The sequence below is a fragment of the Peromyscus leucopus genome, unplaced genomic scaffold (assembly GCF_004664715.2).
Source record: "Peromyscus leucopus breed LL Stock unplaced genomic scaffold, UCI_PerLeu_2.1 scaffold_682, whole genome shotgun sequence".
NCBI lineage: Eukaryota > Metazoa > Chordata > Mammalia > Rodentia > Cricetidae > Peromyscus > Peromyscus leucopus.
Window position 1 is genome coordinate 659 of NW_023505599.1, and position 15,231 is coordinate 15,889.

At 45.3% G+C, this 15,231-nt stretch overlaps 1 long non-coding RNA gene across 3 annotated transcripts; it reads left to right on the forward strand.

Annotated features, from left to right (window-relative positions):
• Positions 1 to 437: 437 nt before the first annotated feature.
• On the forward strand, positions 438 to 5,685 carry LOC119087263. 3 transcript variants are annotated; one of them, XR_005090686.1, is made up of 5 exons: positions 438 to 2,478; positions 2,607 to 2,735; positions 4,176 to 4,319; positions 4,741 to 4,813; positions 5,504 to 5,685. It is a non-coding gene; the product is annotated as an uncharacterized LOC119087263 (long non-coding RNA). The 3 variants fall into 3 exon arrangements; XR_005090687.1 differs by having other exon boundaries at positions 438 to 1,522; positions 2,364 to 2,735; XR_005090685.1 differs by having other exon boundaries at positions 438 to 2,735.
• Positions 5,686 to 15,231: the final 9,546 nt, after the last annotated feature.

Genomic DNA, 15,231 nt, shown 5'->3' on the forward strand with positions numbered 1-15,231 from the left:
CTCCTCTCTCTGATCCTAACAAAATAAGGAGGAAATGTATGAATCAAAGATGGTGAACATCTTCAGTGACTTAGTTTGTGTTGGGTGCCAGAGCCTGGAGACAGGGATTCATGCAATCTAGCTTGGGAAAATAGCTAAGAGATAACGACCTGTTTGCTCCTCAGCCCATAGCTGGTCTTTTTGTCAATGAATGACCACTAAGGCAAGCTTCACCCTGCTGCGATTGGATACTGTGCCAGGCATTGAATCTCTCAGGAGACAGCCCATGTGGACCAAGACTCCAAGCCCTGGTGATGATGGTCTCTAAGAATGTGACTCTCATGAAGCAGAGCTGATGTACAAGAGCCAAGGTGAGTTAACTTATTTTTTTTTTTTACTTTTTATAACTGTTTTCAAGACAGACTTTCCATGTGTAGCTTTGCTGCCCCTGCACTGTTGTTGAACATCCCTGAGAGTCACGTGTAGCATTGACCCCATGAATGTCTACATCCCTCATGGTTCCTGTGGGACCAGGGTTCCACGACATCTAAAAGGGCTGCCTCTGTCAACAGGACAGACATGCACACAGGTCTCAGGCTTCCCTCATCTTTGATCTCTTCATCACCTCCAAACTGCTTTCTGACTGTCTTTTAGAAGAACTGCAACAACTGTAAATCCACTGGGAGATGGGAGAATGGAGATAAGGGGAGGAAGAGGGGAAAGGAGGTGGAGAGGATGAAGAGGAAATGAGAGGACCTGTGGAGAGGGTCAGAATGTGTCCAGAGGAGATTACCTGAAATGAGTCAGGAGAAAAGGATGTTGTCCTGGGTAGGGTTCTTGAGGAAGCGAGACCAGGTACAAATGTCTCAAGCAGAGCAGAGTGAGACTCTCGTTTCAACTCTGGCATTCTATTGTCAGCTATGAGGAGGGAAGGTCCTGTTCTGATCACTCTGAGCATAAGTCAAGGTAGAGAACTATGAGGCTGCTTTGGATAGGGATTCCCATTCTGGGCTTCTGATGAAGGGTACATTAGAGAGAAGGGTGGCTTCATCATTCAGTGGGGTCCTATTCTGGTCTTATCACAAGGCCTTTGGCAGTTCTGATGACATCTGTGTCTTTGTCCTTAGAGGCTCCTTTATCCAGGCTTCCCATGTTGCCTCCCACCTCCTGATTCAGAATCTTGCATCATTTACCCATGTCATGGAGAGATTTGTACCTGATATTAATATTGTTCTGCTCCAGCATGGGTAGTTAAGTAGGCATTGCCAGGCCTGATGCTGAGTATTGCCTCTTCAAGGCCAGCATCCATGTGACTGCTTCATGACCAATGCCCACCGTTTGGGTCAGGCTTACAAGTAAACCTTGATCATCACCAGGAGCTCTAATGACAGCCTCTGGTGCAGAGTGAAGCAATGGTCAGTGTAGGATCTGAACTGGATTCCAGGACACCTTACAGGTAGGAAGCAACTCACTGATTTAACAAGAGGAAATGAACTCAACAGGGACTCCAGGATACTAATCTGTGTGAATCATGCACCTGAAGGTAAGACTGAGTACAGTAAGTATCTGTTTCTGGTAGAAGATGAGTCTCTGAAGCCTGGTCTTGATGTGGTGAAATCCCATGAAGTGCCCTGTGCCAGCAGCTCTGACACAGAGGGAAAGTTTTCATTTACTTGCTCAACTGAAGAGCAATGGGAGACTGAGAGACTGCAGAGGTGTGAAAAGGGAGGAACCAGCTTCTCTGCTGTAGTCAGCCTCCAGCTCCACTCTGATCATCTGACCCTGGGCTGTTAGCAAACACTGATGAATATTAAAGGCTTTGTCCAGATCTTCCCAGCAGGATGATGGCCAGCTTGTGCTGTCACTTACTTCTACATCCCTGACTAGATCTGTGTTCTGACTAGGCTGGAAATCTGTGTCCTGTGTGATGATATGTTAGGGCTACAGGTTCCAGTATCCCATGTGCACACAAGAAGACCCAGTCCGCTTGATTAGAGAGAGAGAGAATTTTTTCAGTTTGTGGGTATCACCTGGTGTCAGACTATATTTCTGTGGCCTATCAGTGAAGGTAGGTTTTAAGACATGGTTGAGGAGTCTGTTGAATTCTAGAAATGAGATATGGAAATTTCCTGAATACTCATTTGATAGTTTACTTTTTTTGAGATTGGTTTTCACTCTATAACCCTGGCTATCCAGAGAAACTCTGTATAGAACATGCAGCTCTCAAACTCACAGTGATTGACCCCTTTCTCTGCCTCCTGAGAGCAGCATTTAAAGATATGGACTCCCATGGCTGGCTTCAAGTACTGGACAGCATCAAATGTAAATTCCTCCAAACATTTGAAGCAGAAGAAGACAATTCTGTGCTTCTTTCATCCTGACAGGGTCAGGGATTGAACTGAAGGTTCTGTCATCCAGGATGGACTACAAACAGCAGCAAAGTCCAAATATAACCTTCAGGATAGAAGTCTATGTCCACCAGTGAACAGATACCTGCAGGTGAGAACTGCTGCCATGAATTCTTCTGGGGACCCTGGTCAGTGTGCTGGAGCAAGTATGCCCTAGCTGAAACATCCTTGGAAACAAGGCACAGAGCATGCAAAGGCTACTTTCTAACCTTTTCTCAGGATCCCCACCTGCAGTCCAGATATCCCATGACTTCAACCTGACCAATCAGGAGAGTTCAGATTGGCTACCTGGTCTGATGGATTGAGTTCTTTCCATTTGAGCCATGAGATCACAGCTGAGGACTCAAGGTGGGTCACTGAGACAGCTGGTGCCTGTCTTGGGATGTTGGAGGCAGGGCTTTCACTTTAAGGACACCAGTGGCAGAGGCAGTGCATGCAGCCACATATTCTACATAGGAGATTCCAGTTCTACTCATCTGACACCCAGATTCTGTCTGCTTGTCTGCTGACTGCCATGGCTCCTCTTGCTCATGGGTCCCACAGAGCTTTATTTACTTGTCAAAACCACTTTGGGTTGGGTTTTAGGTCACTGAAAATTGTTCAAATCCTTGGCTAATGGAGAATCCAGGGCTGTGGGTTTCTGAATCCTGAACCAACTAGGACTCTGTGCAGCCCATTCTGGACATTCTGTGATGGTAGAGGTGATCAACCCATCCCAAGAACATTGTGGGCCATCCCAGGAAGACCACTATCCTATTCCATGTCCTTAGTGTTCTGTTGTTCTTGTTCTGGCCCCTACAATCCTCTATTTGCATATGAATAAAGAAAGTGATATTTGTCTTTTGGGACATGCTAGTCACACATGACAGAGTCATTCTCAGTTGTATCTGTTTTCTGAAAAATGTCTAAATTTTATTCTTGAGGGTGAGTATGTGTTCTTACCCCATATGCTCTTCATCTACTAATTTATTATTTCTCTATTGATTTATTCAGTTAGTTATTCATTTATGTATTCATTCTATGTGTCTTTACATGAGGTATCTTGACCACATTCATGTCCCTATCACTTCACATCCTCCCTCCATCCTTACACCTGCCCCAATAAAACATAATTTAAGAGGGAAAAAGAAAATGAAGACAACATTTTTTTGGGGGGACCATGTTTCTCTGTAGATTTGTGCCTTATCTGGAACTCACTCTGTAGCACAGGCTGGCCTGGAACTCACAGAGTTCTGCCTGCCTCAGTCTTCCAAGTACTGGAATTAAAGGTGTGCACCACAACCGCCTGGCAATAAGACAAAATTAAAAGAGGGAGACATAAAGAAGTCCTCATGGAAGCTGCAGTGTTAGAGTGTGACAGAGTGAGTCACGCTTTGAACCTCTATGTCCACATATCTTGTTAGGGCTCATTACAGAGACACTGGTCAGGTTCCAGGCTTTGAGTTTCTACTACACTAGTTTTGTATTTGATACTGTCGTCTGTCCTTTGCAATTGTCACAATAACTTGTTTCACTGTATGGGCATGCAAATTTAAAACTCTCACATCAATCTCACCAGTGCCAGTACATTCCCCCTTCTAAATAAAGTGACAAAGTTGATCAGGAGATGGAAAGCAGAAGATGAGAACCACAGACAGCAGAGGCAGCAGGAAAGAATTGACTAAGGGATGAATTTGGAGAGGATGCAAGAGAGGTTGGAGGCATGAGGAAAGAGATGCACAGTAGAGCTTAAGTGCTGCATATTTCAAGTTCCCTTAGAGTCCCTTTCACATGTCTCTCCTCTTTAAGGTGATGAGCTCTATACATCAGGAGACACAGGGTGGCCATTTGAGGTGTGGTCTGTGACAACAGAAGTAGGAGCTCTGCAGGAAGTCCAGATGGCAGTGTGCCCACTTCCCCAGCATACAGGGTCTCTGTCCAGCACAGGAGGAGGTAAGTCATGTACTACAGGATTCTCTCCAGGAAACCTTAGTTATCAAGAAAATATGACCCAGGCCTGGTGTTTCACAGCATCCTTCTCTGAGGGGGACATGAGCCAATTACAGGTACAATCTACCCATGACTGTGCAGACCCTGTGGACCAGTCTGCAGGGGAATAACTAGCAGTACTCATTAATTTGTGCACACTTTAGATGTGTGGTCCTAGTGAAATGTTTCCCCACAAGAAGGAAAGGGAGCTCCTTCCTCTCCTTCCTCTCCCTCCTTCCCTGCTGTTGTATTTGCAGCCTTCATTTATCCCCATGTCCCGCCCATCAGAAAAGACACAGTCCCACTGCATGCTGGTCTAGTCTATGTGTTTGTGAAGGGCCTCACTGTAGGGAGTTTTATCAGAACCATATTTGTCTCCTAACAGGAAAGTGACAGCAAGCTGTAAGAAAATGGGTACCACTTAGGATGGAATGCTGGGACTTTGCTCCAGTTCGGAAGTGAGTGGGCCTTACCTAGCCTATTGCACAGTGGTCAGAGGTGGGGTCAGCACTCTTAAAACTACTTTGTACCCAGGTCCCACTAGGTAAAATGGTCAGGCCCAGACAGCCTTGTTGACCATACAACTATGGCTTCGAGCTAGGTAGACTGCTTGCCTGTCCTGCTGGGATAATTGTCTAAAGTGTTGTCAGGTGTAGCTGACGGGCAGACAACCTCTCCATGCAGTGAAGTATGCCACTCTGATGGGGATGAATGCCAAGGCTCATCTGTGTGCATCACATGGCTGAAAGCATCACTGAGACCACCATATAACAGCCTATAGTAGATGTTTAGTTTTTGGTTTCTGGTCTAAACTTGACTCTAGCTTAGAGGTTAGGAAGAATGAGGCTGTCCAGGCAGGCCTGCCTCAATCCCAAGGGTAGATTGTCATTGAGCTTGTGTTACAGAGGACAAAAGAGAGGGAGGAAGTAATAGCTGAGGCATGGGTACAGAGGGATATTGAGATAACTTGGTGTTGTGGCAATCTCCTCTCTCTGATCCTAACACCAATGAGGAGGAACAGTTTGAATCAAAGATGGTGAACATCTTCAGTGACTTAGTTTGTGTTGGGTGCCAGAGCCTGGAGATGGGGATTCATGCAATCTAGCTTGGGAAAATAGCTAAGAGACAATGACCTGTTTTCTCCTCAGCCCATAGCTGGTCTGTTTGTCAATGAACGACCACTAAGGCAAGCTTCACCCTGATGCGATTGGATACTGTGCCAGGCATTGAATCTCTCAGGAGACAGCCCATGTGGACCAAGACTCCAAGCCCTGGTGATGATGGTCTCTAAGAATGTGACTCTCAGGAAGCAGAGCTGATGCCCAAGAGCCAAGGTGAGGTTTTTTTTTTGTTTGTTTTGTTTTGTTTTGTTTACTTTTTTAAACTGTTTTTCAAGACAGGGTTTTTCTGTGTAGCTTTGCAAGATGAGTTTAATGTGAACTTTTTATATCAGTGGCCACTGCAGGGAGAAAATGGTGGCTTTTATTTGGTTATGTGAGATAAGTCAGCTTATGATCAGGCTCAAACACTTAACACTCTCCTTGCCTCACTGCCTGCCTCCTGGAGACATCAGGAATAGGTGCAGAAAATACATGCTATTTGTACCAATATCTTTCCACACACTGCCCCAAAGTTCCTTAGTAATACTCTCCTCCCAGAGGAGAAAAGTGAGTCCTAGTGATGCTGGGTAACTTGCTCTTTTGGACAGAGCCTGACTGATTGGGAAAGTTTACATTCCTCTCAGGTCATTGACACAGACGAGATGACTAGTATGGTAACACCCTGGGTCTCTTGTAGTCTCAGAGGTGAACTCCAGAACTCTCATTGACCATCCTTTTCTCCTCAGATCTGCAGGTTCTGTTGGATATGTTCAGACAAAGCTCATCTTCACCATATGTGCATCCTGTCTCATCTAGGCAAGTGTTCAGTGGGCTGGGTGCAGGAAGCACAGCATCTAGACACAGACATGTTGGTGGAAACTGCTTTTCCTTCTTGATCCTAGAGCCTGTTTATGGGACAGTAGCAGAGCAGCTAGAAAAAGCCAATCCCAGAAATCAGGGCTTTCCAAAGAGACCCCACTGAGTTCTCCCTCAGGAAGGTCATATAGGAATAAAAGGGACATTATTGCTGCCTCATTATGTCTTGAACTCCGCCAGAAATAAACCAGCTGTTTTCTGAAAGGCCACAGGTCTAGGGTGGTGAAGGAATTTTCTGTCAGCCTCATCTTTGGTCTAACATAAGATTTTCTTATAGGTGCCTGGTGATATCCCTAATCTTGGAACCCTGAGAATTCCTGACCTGAGTATGTGCACACTTACCATCAGTGACATGGAGGGAAAAGAGCACCTCTCACCTCCTCTACTTTGCAGACTAGCATGGCATTGTCTGAGCTCCAGAAGAACTCAGAGGCTCCATAAAGCAACAGGAGAACATAATGTGGAGGATAATGAAATGGTTACTCTGCCACCATCCAACTACAAACAAGGACTCCAAGTTAACAACAAGATCTGTGGGATCTACAGGAATGACCTTTTGTAAAAACCTCCCAGTGGGTACTTACTGTTGTATCCTGCCCAACTTAGACCCCTTTGATTTTTGACAGTTCAGAAATTCACCTATGCCTCTCTGTCTTCACAGATAATCCAGAAACCCTGCATGACCAGGTAAAGAAGTGTCTCAGAGGAACCTTGGGAATTAAATGTGCTTCCCTTCCTGAACTCCAGAGTGGATCTCTAGAGAAGGGCAGTATCCATGGACCACCATTCCCAGGCCTCTACTAACATGAAGAAGGAGAACCCGAGGTCATACCCTTGGCCCATCTCTCACCGGTATTAGACAGAAACAATTTACAAACAAATACTGAAGCACTTAATTAGAATTCCAACATAATTACTATAAATTGGCATTCAGAATATTTGACCCCTGGAGGAGAGAAATTCAAAGGTATATGAGTTCTCAGGTTGTAGGGGTTGTTATTCTAAAGGTGACAGATGTTTGCACTTCATCTGTACACTCAGCAAAATCCAGTCTGATGCTCAAACACAAGATGAAACAATCAACTGGACCTAAAACTAGAAGACATTGCAGTGGACAGGAGATTCCTCCAGACCCTGATCATCTTTTCCATGACTCCCCACCAAGCCTCAGAGATCCACAAAGGGCTACAGGGAAGTAATGGAGACTGGACACATGGAACAGAACAGAAAGCTCAGAAACAGACCCAGTGAAATCCTGCCAGTTGATTTTCTCATAGTCAACCAGGGAAATCAAGGCAGAGAGAAGGGTTTGTCCACAAATGACTGAAGAAGAAGATTGAAAAACAAACAATAAGGAACCCATGAAAAACTGAACACAGTCACCATTTCAACTGCCCCAAATACAAACACTATAATGTTCACATAAAGTTATAGAAGAGGACTACATAAGTTCCTGCCTTAGAGAAAAGAGGATTGGAAATAACATGGAGTAGATGAACTGTTGACTTGGGAGCCCTGCTGCCACTAGCCATGAAAATGGAGAAGCTGGAGCATGGCTGGAGCAGATACTCTCCCAGGACATCTAGAGAGAGCCTGGCCTCTGACACACCCTGGCAGACAACAAACCCTGACAGTTAACGTTGTGTGTCTATGAGGAGGTGGAGGTGTAGTGTGTGCTGTGTGGTGTGAGGAGTACTGAAACCTATCCCATTGTGTGTGATGGAGATGAGCTGTCCAGCTGATCTGATAACAGCACTGTATGGATGGTCCAGTCAGCTGGGGAAAGCAGCAGGGCTGACACCTAGATACTCACATGTGCTACCCATGCCCCTCCCCTTGTTAACAACTTACATACAGTGTCAGTGTAAGGACATGAAGGACACCCCTCACCCACACTCACCACATAGTTCTCTAGGTATTAGGACTAGATATTCAACTCCCTTCTGCTGTCCCCACACAATGCTAGATTCTAGACCAGGCTAGACATGCCTCCAACCACTGTGTACTAAGACATGGGGAAAGGTATCAGGCCCTGTTGGACACTTGACCTCCTGACAAGGACACACAGTTACTGCTTGGTTCAAACACTCCTGGAATCTTCCTGCACTGACGTACAACACTAGGTATAATGCAGCGTGTGACACTACAGCCATGCCACCTCACTTGTACTACCAGCTGTCAGACCAGATAAACAACCCCTACATCACACACACACACACACACACACACACACACACACACACACACACAGCCTCTAATACACTTACTTCTAAGTATGGGCCATGCATGACTTCCAACCAAATCACACATTGACTGCTAGGTATCAGGCCTTCCTGAACAAACACTCACACACACCTCACATGTATTCCTAGGTCTGGACTCCTAATGTCATCCACATAATCCCTTATTAACAGCTACTTATCAGGCCATAGAGGACACTCTCTTGCCACTGTACCCAAATACTCTCTTAGTATTGAACCCACTTGACACCCTAATATCACTGAAATTCCACATACTCTGCTAGGGTTCAGGCCCTATTGAATATCACACCCCACCACCACAATCTACAATGTTAGTATCAGGCCCCTGAAACCACATTCCATCAACCATATATCCCTGTTGGACATCAGACCTGCTGGGCATTCCAACACTCCATGACAACTCCTACAAGGCTAGCTGATGGTCCTGGAATGCACACATCACCCTGCAGCTGCCTCACATGAACTACTGGGTATCCGGCTCTGCTGACACCTTCAATGCCTCACACACACTCTGAAGTGTCAAGCATGCTCGGACATACATTGCCACTGCCAACCTACTTTAAAATGAATGATCAGACCTTGATGGACACCAGCTCACCTATAAGCTGACACATACTTAGTAGGGATTCTGCAGAGCTTGACACCCCATTGTTCCATTGCTCCCCTCTGACATACAGTGTTATCTACAAACACATCTGACACACCACCACCCCTGTGACCACACATCCACATCTAGGTATCAGGTCCACTTTGACCTCATACCCCACATTAATCGACAGCTATCAGACCATGCTGGGAACTTCTCCCCATGTCAGGCCTTGCACAAACTCTAGCAATTAGCATTGCTGGACACCCTTCTTGTGCTGAAGACACACCCACATCACTAGGCATCAGGTTCTACTGGACTCCTCCCTATGCTGTACATGTGCTGGGTCTCAGGCTCTACTGCTAGTTACTGGGCCATGCTGGACATTAATCCCTGTCCAAACCACAGTGCATATAAAGTGCTGTGTGTCAGGTTCACTTGAACACCAGGCTCCATCACACATGACATGCTTGGTATCAGACAATGTTGACACACATCCTTACCCCCGATATACACTACTGACCCAATGAACACTGCAATTTTAAAGGCTCTGCTAGACACCTCCATCACTGACATATGCAAGTTTTTGATTTCAGACACTGCATCTCTGTGCAGATTTCAGTCATGTGTATTGAAGTATATTGTATGCATATATAATAATTGGTTTCACCTTTCCCAAAATAGCACCATTCTGTTGACACCATACACTACTAGACAGTGACTGGGTGTAAACATGGTTGAAAATTAGGGCTTCTGCAGCAGCAGTATGGGTGTAGGAAGAGAGACTTATTGGATGAGGCCAGTTATCATGCACAATACCTGGTTGGGATTGGGGATTCATGAGTATGTGAGACACAGTAGGGCATCCAGGCCTCAGGCAGGTGTCCAGCAAAGCCTGAAACCAAGCAGTGTGTTTCAGGCTATGTGGCAGGGTAGGAGTGTCCAGCAGGGCCTGGTAACTAGTGGTACATGGGTGGGTTTGGAAGCAGGCCTGGGGGCAGTAGATAGTAAGGCCTGTCATGGGGCAGTTCCTGATAGTGGGATGAGTCTCTGTGGGAGAAGCAGGGGGATGCCCTGCAGTGTGTCTTATGAACACAACAGTGTATGTTGGGTGGCAGCAGTTGGGAGCTGTCTAGATTCCTTAGGACATGACATCGAGCAGTCTATGTAGGATACCTGGGGGTTTCTAGCCAAGCCTGTTCAATATTAGTATATGTGGAGCAGTATGATAATGTTATAAGGAAAAGTGTGTGTGTTTGTGTATGAGTGTGTGTGTGCGCACATGCACTTGTACTTGTGGTGATTGGTACAGAAAGTGTGCTGCATTGTCATGGATAGCTGTCTTAGAAAAAAATGAGTCAGTGACTAGGTAAATAGACCTCCAGGTCAGTATATTATTAATGAAGTTGATCAGAGAAAGTATCTTCAAGATTTGGATTTGAGGGATTTTGGAGAATAAGGGTAGAAAACAAGAAATGTGGAACTTGACCAATATAGGTCTGGGGGAGGAATTTCACTTTATTTTTAATGTATAGAGAAGCCAAGTTTTCTCTTTGCCAACAAGACTAGGTGTCATCACCTGTAAGGTGTACACACACTTAAACTGAAAACCACCCTCAAATTGCTAGGTGTCAGGTGCTACTAGGAATCCTGTCTTCTACAGCCAGAGCCAAACACACATGCCTAGGTGTCAGGTCCTGCTAGGTCAACTCTCCATTAAAGAAAATGCTCTTCTACAGTGTTGGGTAGCATGTCCTCCAAGAGATCAACAACACAATGGCCAAATCCACATGCACAGGGATGAGTATCTGGTCTTTCTTAGTATCCCCTCACCTACACCCACAGAGGCCATACACAGCCCCCATATACATATAACACAAGTGTCAGGGTCTAGTATTTATCTTTTCCCTTACACCACATGTACATACATGGTTAGGGCACATTCCTGATAGGAATCACCTCAGCTACAGCAGTGCCACACACCCAGAGCTAGGTGTCACATCCTGCTGGGTACCTCTTCCCCTGCATCCAAAAAAAAAAAACCAATACAGTTACACAGCTAGTTTCTAGAAATGGTACTCCTTCCCTATTGTCACAGCCACACACTCACAAACACACTCAGGCACACATGCTTGTATGATCCCATGCAGTTCTCATGAACACTCACCCAGCTGTCATGTCCTTCAAGGTCTCCCCCATTCAGCCAAAGCCCTATTTACACACAGCTGTCTATGTGCTGCCCTTCTGGGTGTCCATCTCCTACAGCCACACACATACACAGAGACAGACAGAGAGACAGAGACAGAGAGACAGATAACAGACGAAAGAGACAGAGACAGACAGACAGACACAGAGTCTGAGGTCAGGTCCTGCTCTTCCCATTCCATAACAGACAAAGGTGTCTACTCAGGACTAGGTGTCAGGTCCTGATATATACCTTTTTTCTGTATTCTAAATACAATACTCTTACACAGCTAGTTTCCCAGTATTCACCCCCTCCCCTATAATCAAATGTTAGGTACACACTCACACACTCAGAAACACTCTCAGGCACGCATGCTCCTACAAATGCCTTCACAAACTCAATGCACACTCACCTAGCTATCAGGTCCTAGGAGACAGACACCATACAAGGAAAGACCCATATACTTCAAGGTGTTAAGTCCTGTGAGGTAGAGGAATCCCCATACAACAGACAAGCACACATACATCTCTAGGTGTTAGGTCCTGTGAGGAGTCCCACATAGAGACAAAGCCCAAAGCCTACTAGACGTTTCTCCTGCTAGGTGTCCATTACCAACAGCCATTCTCTCTCTCTCTCTCTCTCTCTCTCTCTCTCTCTCTCTCTCTCTCTCTCATTTATCTATCTACCTCTCTCTTTCCCTCTTGACTCTTAAACACACACACACACACACACACACACACACACACAAATACATGTATACATGTACATCTAAGCCCATGTCCTTTTAGGTATACACTTGCCTAGAACCAAAGACTCCCAAATACATGCTATTTGACTGGTCTTTCAAAGTATTGCCTCCATTACAATGGCAAAGCCACCCTCTCATTCACAAGTATACACACACACACACACACACACACACACACACACACACACACACACTAATGCAGTAATGCAGCAGCAGGATCTGTTAGATTTCCAACTGCATTAGAGCCAAAACCTTCCAAACAGGGCTGTGTCAGCTTCTGCTAGGTCCATTCTTCCCTACAGCCAATATTCCTCTTACACAGCTAGGTATCATGACCTCCTGAGATCCACTGCTACACAGTAAAGTCCCATGCACAGGGCTAGGTGTCACATCCTGCTAGGAACCCACTCACATGCTGCAAACACCCCAGACACAGCTCCCATATTCATATAAGGCAAGTGTCAGGTTCTGGTATTTGTCTCTAGCCTAACACCCAAAGTTCCACATACACAAACATGGTTAGATTTAGGATCTGCTAGGTACCTTCTCCCCCACTGCAACACACCAAGTTAACACATACAAACATACAAACACAAGCATGCACATATGCACATATGCAAACAATCATGAATGCAGGCCTGTTGGAACCCTCTCCAGGCTGTGAGTCCAAGGAGTTTTTCCCTAGCCCATGAATGGAGCTATGGATTTAGGGGAGGGCTGGACTTGGCACCTACCTCTGAGTGTGTGGCATGTTGTAGAAGTGGGGGATTCCCTGTGGGACCTGACAAGTTGTCATGTGTGTGTTTGTAGCTTTGGCTGTAAGGGTGGGACGACAATGCTACCCTTGTACAATAGCCTTGTCTATGGGACAGCCAGGGCTACAGAGAGAGACCTTGTCTCAGAAAAGAAAGAGAGAGAGAGAGAGAGAGAGAGAGAGAGAGAGAGAGAGAGAGAAGAAAAAGAAAGAGAAGGAAGGAAGAAGAAAAGAAAGAAAAGAAAAAAGAAAGGAAGGGAGAGAAAGAGAGAGAGAAAGAAAGAAAGAGAGAGAGAAAGAAAGAAAGAAGAAAGAAAGAAAGAAAGAAAGAAAGAAAGAAAGAAAGAAAGAAAGAAAGAAAAAGGTAAATTAACCTCAAAAAAAAAAGGAAAATGTCCCCACAGACTTGTCCACAGGCAATCTCATGGAAGTGTTTTCTCAATGGAGGATCTCTCTTCCCAGATAACCCAGCTTGTTGTCAAGTTGACAAAACCTAATCAGCACAGATAACTTTAGATTCAGGCTACCTGGCTTTGCTGCCTTTGACCTTGTAGGTGTCCAAACGTGGAAATTAAATAAGCTTGCCTTCTTCTCTAAGAGCTGTGGTCTTGGTTATTGCTCTCTTCGTCTGTGGGCTGTCCTGGGCTGTTTTCCTGAAACATGTGGGGCTTCCTTAGAAGCCAACTTTATTTTGTTTGTTACTGTTAGCATCCTTACTTCCAACTCAGAATATCATAATTAGCTGCACCAGCACCAAGGACATATGAAAGGAAGTACGGTATTAACTCGGTGGTGGTGGCCGTGCTCACCTTTAATCCCAGCTCTCAGGAGGCAGAGGTAGGTGAATATCTGGGTTTAGGCCTACTGGTCTACAAGTGAATTCCAGGACAGTAAGGATCCCTGTCTTGAAAAACAAAAAGACAAAAAAAAAAAAAAAAAAAAGAAAGAAAGAAAAAAGAAAGAAAGAAAAAAAAGAAAAAAAGAAAAAAAAAAAAAAGAAAGCCCAGCGATGCCTGGTGTGTATGCTCCTCGAGGGCCTCAGGGAACCAGCTGGCCTGTCATCACTGGCCCTGAACCCTGTGGGTCATCTTTATCTGGTTAGCCTGGTTATCACATACATAAATGCAAGCTCCCTTCTGGAACACGAATTCTAAATGGTTTTATAATTAAAAAAAAAAAAACCAAAAAAAAAAAAAACCTGGAGCCAGATTTTAGGGTAAATGCTGAAAGATCAGAGAGACAAAGGAACAAACCTATGGAGAAACTTCTCACCACTACTGAATCTCTGGCCCAAATGGAAGGCGAGAGATCCTATTTCTTGAGTTCTCATCTGAAAGGCACCAAATTCCTGTCTCCTCAACCCTTATATTCCTTTCTCTGAGCCCAGCCATTTCACTTCCTTCCTAGTGCTGGGATTAATGGCCTGTGTGCTTCCCAAATACTGGTAGCAAAGGCATGAGATCTCAAGTACTGGGATTAAAGGTATGTGCCACCACTGTGTTTATTCTAGTGGCTTGTTCTGTCCTCTGATCTTCAGGCAAATTTTATTAGGGTTCAACAAAATACCACCACACCCTTCTTTCTCTTCTTCAGTGTCTCCAGACTTCCTTGGTCTTGTTTGTTTGTTTGAGACAGAGTCTCACTATGCAGCTCTGGCTGGCTTAGAACTCACAGAGATTCGTCCTCTCTAGCACCGGGATTAATGGCATGCACCAACGGCCTTGTCCTGCTAGACTTTGCCTCTAACCCTAGCCTCTGTTCTCACTGCAACGTCTACTTTCCATCTTGAGCTCCTTTCCCTTTGCACCTACAGAGAGCTGGGTCCTGCCACCCTCCGATCTCATGGGACTGCTGAAATCCAGGCTGCCGGACCACCTGCTGTGAAAGCAGATCCACCGCTCACTTAGGGAATTCGGCTCCACTCAGAAACTCAGTTTTAGGAGTGTGGTATGAAAGCTGGGAGAGCCACCTTAGGGGAAGATCTCTGAAAGCAGAGGAAATTATGATCGTTTTAATAAGAACAACAATGGCCCATAAGATATATGGCACACTTAACTATGTGACACACAATGGCCAGTGTTAACGAGTACGCATCTGCTCATTAAATACTGAATGGCATTATCCATCAATCTGGGGGCAACTGACTGTGTAGCCTAGGCTGGCTAGGAACTCACTGTGTATTGTCCCAGGATGGACTTAAACTCAAGACAATCCTCTGGCTTCAATCTCTGAAGAGCTGGGATTACGGGTATGGGTGTGTGCCACCATGAATAACTTGAGCCTTTTCTCTATGGATAAATTTTAGTTCTCTCTCTCTCTCTCTCTCTCTCTCTCTCTCTCTCTCTCTCTCTCTCTCTCTCTCTCTC